This window comes from Thalassophryne amazonica, chromosome 9, assembly GCF_902500255.1.
Source record: "Thalassophryne amazonica chromosome 9, fThaAma1.1, whole genome shotgun sequence".
In the NCBI taxonomy this organism is placed as follows: domain Eukaryota; kingdom Metazoa; phylum Chordata; class Actinopteri; order Batrachoidiformes; family Batrachoididae; genus Thalassophryne; species Thalassophryne amazonica.
In genome coordinates this window covers 109,976,379-109,982,409 of record NC_047111.1, presented here as the reverse complement: position 1 = coordinate 109,982,409, position 6,031 = coordinate 109,976,379, and the positions used below count along the sequence as shown (strand labels likewise).

At 43.9% G+C, this 6,031-nt stretch overlaps 1 long non-coding RNA gene across 1 annotated transcript; it reads left to right on the top strand.

Moving 5' to 3' along the window:
* Positions 1–4,680: 4,680 nt before the first annotated feature.
* On the top strand, positions 4,681–5,970 carry LOC117517829. The gene is made up of 3 exons (XR_004562864.1): positions 4,681–4,691; positions 5,654–5,659; positions 5,898–5,970. It is a non-coding gene; the product is annotated as an uncharacterized LOC117517829 (long non-coding RNA).
* The last annotated feature ends 61 nt before the right edge of the window (positions 5,971–6,031 follow it).

Sequence of the window (6,031 nt, the reverse complement as noted above, 5' to 3'; positions counted from 1 at the left end):
CAAACAAAAAACACGACTGTGAATTAAGCAGCAGACGATTCTTTTTTTCTTGCCCGCAACAGACAAGAGTCCCAGTTGTCATGATTGACATCTTTAAACACATATTTGTAATCTGTCGCTTCAGAATGGTGATGTCCCATGGAAAATGAAAATTGTTAAGGTCATACCATTGTTCAAAAAATGTAAATTAGCATAATTTCATCGGAGGAGTGGTGGACAAGTGGTTAATCCGCTTGGTTTCAGTTCAGAAGGTTCTGGGTTCAAATCCCACCCCTGCCACATTTCTCTATGTAATGTGGAGTTGCGTTAGGAAGGGCATCCGGCATGAAACTTGTGCCAATTCAACATGCAGTTCCACCTTGGATTTGCTGAGGCGACCCGAGTGCAAACAAGGGAGCAGCCAAAGGGACTTACTTACACACCCATTTCATTTCTACCCCAATTTTTTAAAATCCTGGAAAAAGTGTTTGATAGATGTTTAGAAAAAATCATAGAAAAGCACAATATAGTACAATATCAAAAGCACTGAACAATAAAAAATATGCCATAGGTATTTTCATCGATCTAAAAAAAAAAAAAAAAGCTTTTGACAGGATCAATCATGAAAAACTTCTCAAATAATTAGAATGATATAGAATACGTGGTAGGCCAGGAAATGGATTAACAGTCATTTAAGTCAGTGTTTCTCAACCTTTTTTGAGTCGCGGCACCCTTTTTATATTTTCAAAATCCTGCGGCACACCACCAACTAAAATAATATTATAATTCTATTACCTCTGGTTTTGCGCAAAACCCAATTATCGCAATAGAAAATCGATACAGAAAACATCGCATTTCGAAAATCCTCAAGCATTTTGCGCTCTGATCTCAAGTAGGGCTGTCACGATTAGACATTTCTGGAGACGATTAATTGTCAGACAAATAATTGCGATTGACAAATATATTGTCTATTTTTTTTCTTTTTTCCCCTTCTTTATATTCTACTATTGTAGTATAATTACACAACTCTGGAAGAACGTTTGGCTTCTGTGAAACTGGGAATGGTGCAACATTTTTATTTTTATCTTCATTTTACATACAGTCCCAACTTTTTCTGATTTGTGGTTGTTTTTGTTGCATTTCTGAAATTGTTTCTCCTCATCAGTCACGTTTTGTGCTTAAACACTGCATTAAGCTCAAGACTGAACAAATAAATACCTTTGGAAAATAACAGCTGTTAAAGTTCAGAGTTCTCACCTGCTTTTTGTGATCTGTGCGTCTGAACATTTTTTTTGTGTGTATCTCAGTTCATTCATATATTCTCATTTTTTAAATATGTTTTTAAAGATATTTGACCGTTTATTTCATCTCATGGTCTCATAAATTCAGCATACGACGCGCACATGGTGTGAACAGGACGGTAACGGCAGAATCACACCTTTAGAGAAAGTTCAGAGAGAAGTAAAGGCAGCTTCATGTTTCCGTTTTGTTAACATGTTCACTCCATTTAAAATCCTCTCTGCTCCGCGCTCGATGCGCACTGAACGTGTCGCGCCTGCATTCAGGAATCTCCCTCACCCACCCCCTCCCCTCCCCTCCCTCACCCACCCCCTCCCCTCCCTCACCCACCCCCTCCCCTCCCTCACCCACCCCTCCCCTCCCTGACCCACCCCCTCCCCTCCCTCACCCACCCCCTCCCCTCCCCTCCCTCACCCACCCCCTCCCCTCCCTGACCCACCCCCTCCCCTCCCTCACCCAGCCCCTCCCCTCCCTCGCAGTCTGCAGCCTGTTAACTCCGCGCGCGTGCACACAGGCACAGACACACACACCGACAGCTCCGCATTTTAGACGGCTTTTGAAGGAGACGGCACTGTTTTAATCGGCCGTCAGCCTCCTTGTTATTGTCCCGCCTTAAGACGAGAGCGAGGCTGCAGAACAATGACGTCAGATTCTGAGTCGTTTTATGCTTTGTGGATAAAATAAATAATTCACGGTAATCGCGAATATGAAAAATAATCGCGAATATGAAAAATACCCACGGCACCCCTGACGATCGATCACGGCACCCTAGCACCCCGGTTGAGAATCACTGATTTAAGTGACAGAGTTTAGTATGTTCAAAAGGGTGAGTCTTCCTCCAGATGTCTTGACATTGCTTGTGGTGTCCCCCGGGGGTCAGTGTTGGGCCTCAAATTATTTAATTTGTATATTAATATTTTTAGTTTCTAAACTGGTAAAATGCAGATTAATGCAGATGACACCAATATATTCTACAGCAGTGACAGTTTTGAACTACTCATAAATACAGTGAACAATGAACCAACCAAAATTAAAAGATGGATGGAAAGTAACAAATTGTCTTTAAATTTAAATAAAATGAAAGCAATGGTGTTTGGAAATTATAAATTAAACCCACATATAATGGTGGAGATAGATGGGGTCCAAATTGAAAATGTCTTGGAAATAACATTTTTAGGGTTAACAATAGACCATAAGTTAAGTTGGAAATCACACAGACATACATCAACCAAAGTCTCCAAAGGTCTTGTAATAAAGTCAAACATATTTTTGATCACAATGTACTACATATCTTGTATTGTTCTCTCATTCGTCCATACCTGACCTACTGTGTAGAAGTATGGGGCAGTCATTATAAACAATCAATTCAATCACTATTCTTACTACAAAAAAGGGCCATACGAACTGTTCACAAGACTGGGTATCTTCAACATACAAATCCTGTTTTTCTTAAATCAAAGCTATTAAAACTTCATGATCTTGTAAAATTATATAGTGTACAATTTATGTTGAAAATATTATATCACTTATTACTAATCAATATTCAAAACATGTTTTCTCTTAGAGATCTCTTAGAGATGTTGTGGACTGCACCTGGGGGGGGGGGGGGGGGGGGTTGTCAGGGGCGTTTTTTTGGGTTTGGTTAGGGCCCGGTTCCTCTCCAGCCCCGGTGGGCCTTTGACCGTTCGTCATTGGTGTTACCGGGGTGTGGTGCAGCGGGAACATACCTCAGTCGGAGTGGTGGGCCGATCTGTTGCCGTTCGCCATTTCGGTAGTTCCACCCCTCCCGATAGGCTGGTGGTATGGTCGAGTTGGGGCACCGGACGTCTTTCCGGTTTTCCGCTGCGCTTCGGGGATGGGACCGGGTTAGTTTTTCCTGTTTCCTTCCCCAGCTTAGTAGTTTTGTGCCGTTCGCCAAAATTGGGCTAACGATAGGCTCTGGGAGTGATCTGGGGTATTTCGGGGTGCTGGGGGGGGTAACAGGGTTTGACAGTTGTTTTATTGAGGTCCGCCGGGGGTTGGATTTTTGTGTTATGTTTCCTTCCATGTTCCACCTCCAGGGTCGATGGGACGGTCCTCTGGGGGGGAATTGATTGTGGGGCCGATTAACCAAGTGTGGCCGGGTCTGGGGTTCCTGGGTTGTGGGGAGGGTGCCTCCTGGAGTTGATGGTACGGTCCTCTGGGGGGCGCTGTTCCTCCGTGTAAACCTGGGGACCTCTGTAAGATTCCGGTTTTGGTTGTTCTCTCCTGGAACTGGCGGTAAAGGTCTTCTGGGTGGGGGCTCTGCATATCGTTCTAGGGGGGGTTGTTTGTTGTTTTTCTTTGTGAATTTATGTTTGTATTGTGTTGTTGGGGCTGTGTTGGGTTATTGCATTTGGGAGTTTTTCTTTTCTTCCCGGGGTTGGATGGGACGGTCCCCTGGGGAGGGTTTGGGTGGGTTTTGGGTTTTTCTTCTATGTTGGGTTGTATATGGGACTTGTTTGGGGTTTTTGTTGATGCCAGCCAGCCTTCCAGCCGCGGTGCCCTGTCCTGCCGTCTGCTTTCTGTCATGGACCCCGGAGGGAGGTGTTGTTCTCGGGCCTGGTCTGTTCGGTCGCCAGGAGGCTTCCCATTGATGGGGGGGTACTGTTGTGTGTTGGGGGGTTTGGCTGCATGTTTTTGTGTTGTTTTCTTTTCTTTGCTCTCCAGGTGGTATGCAAACTGGTTTTTGTCTGTGGAGAAGGTGCTGGCAGAAGAGTCCTTCACCCTCATCAGCATTATTAGCTGCACCTGTGGAGGATGTTCACGTGCAGGCCTACTGACTCGCAGCACCTGTGGCTGATGCTCACGTGTAAACTTAAAGACTTTCAGCTGAAGCAGATAATGAGATGGCGTTCTGCATTTAAGCCATGAGTGGTTCAAGCAGAACTGCCGGGAACTCGACCTTGTGACGTTCGTTTGTGAGACGCTGAGGACCGCGCCAGGGTTTGACACATCGTGCCTGTGAAGGAGGACGGGTGAGGGACACATGCTGTCAGCACACATCAGAGGTGATTATTGTCTGAATGATCGTTAATAGTAATTTGGCATTTTGTTACGCAGTATATTTGAACATTGATGAGAATTGTGCAGTTTGCTTCTCACTGCCGTGGCGTACGGACTGATGATCCTCCACCTGTTGTGAGAAGCTGCTCATTTACATAAAGCTTAAATTCAGACCTGAATGTGTTGCTGATAGTGTGTGCCTCTGAAAGATATTTGCTGTAGCTCTATTGACTTACCTCACCTTTTCCATCCTTCACAGAGTCAGTTTGTCGTGTCCACCTGGGGGGTGTTTGGCGGTGAGTCTGAGTCCAGAAGCGCCGAGGCTTCGATCCTTTTGGCCGCTGGAGAGCGTGCCGTCCTTCACTCCGCCAGACAAACTAAATATTTATGTTGTACACTAATTATTGCACTGGAGGGGAAATAAAATCGTTTTGTTTGTGGAACCGCTTTCTGGTTATTTAGCGCTGGGTTCGGTCAGACGTTGGTCCGCTCCTCAACCTGCGTCTGCACATAACAAGAGATCAGTTTAAGAGGATTTGGGAACTGCATAGTTCCGAAGGTGAGAACGACCAGGAGAAGGTTTTCTATGTCTGTATGAGGTGTTAAGTTGTGGAACACTCTGGGAATTGAACTAAAACAATGTCAAAGCATCTATCAGGTTAAATTTCTTTACAAACAAAATATTTGGTCACAATATAGAGATAGTGAGGATTGACTGTATTATGTTGTTTAATTCAAATTAGATGTTACTTACCCCTATGGTATTCTGTTTATCATTGTTGGTATTAGATCATCACTGTTACTTACCCTAGTGGTATTTCCATTATACCATTGTTGGTATTGAGAAGAAAAAAAAACATTGTTACCTGTGGTAATGTCTGTATATAAGATACAAGTTATTATGCATGTGTGATTTTGCACATGTGCATAAGAGTCTGACACGTTGTTTAAGAGGTTTCTGAAATGACTTAATTAGGAAGTGACATTTTGTTTTACTACTAGCCCTAAACTTGTGTGAAAATCCTGTGTCATGCTCTAGTGCGTCTTAATTCTGGACTTGAAAATCTCCACAGAATCTGACTGTTTTATTGACGCAGGGAGATCATTCAACAGAACAGGGGCACGATAAGAGAAAGCTCTGTGACCAGCAGACTTCTTATTCACCTTAGGGACACAAAGTAGTCCTGCACCCGAGAATGTAACGCATTATTTTGAAATGCGTTACGTTCATTTATTTGAAAAATGACTACAAATTAAAGATACACAGAGCGGAAATCCTTCTATATGGGCTGAAATGGATTTCCTCAGGAGGGTGGCAGGGTCTCCCTTAGAAACCGGGTGAGGAGCTCAGTCATTCGTGAGGAGCTTGGAGAAGAACCGTTGCTTCCTTCTGGGCACTGCTCTAGGGAGGCGTTCCAGGCACGTACAGCTGGGAGAAGACCCCGGGGAAGACCCAGGACTAGGTGGAGAGATTGTAATTCCACACTGGCCTTGGAACGCCTCTAGTTCCACCAGTCAGAGGTGGTTAATGTGGCCTGCTGTTATAAGGCAGACAGGTAGACAGTTAAGGTAGACTAGATTTGGATAAGCTTTAGTACTACATTATACTTTTATGTTGTCTTGTTTGCACATTCTGCTTCTATATAAGGACCATTGTTACAAATACAAAGTATTCACTGAACATAGCACCATTTAAATTCATATTGCTGGGAAAAACTGGACACTCCAT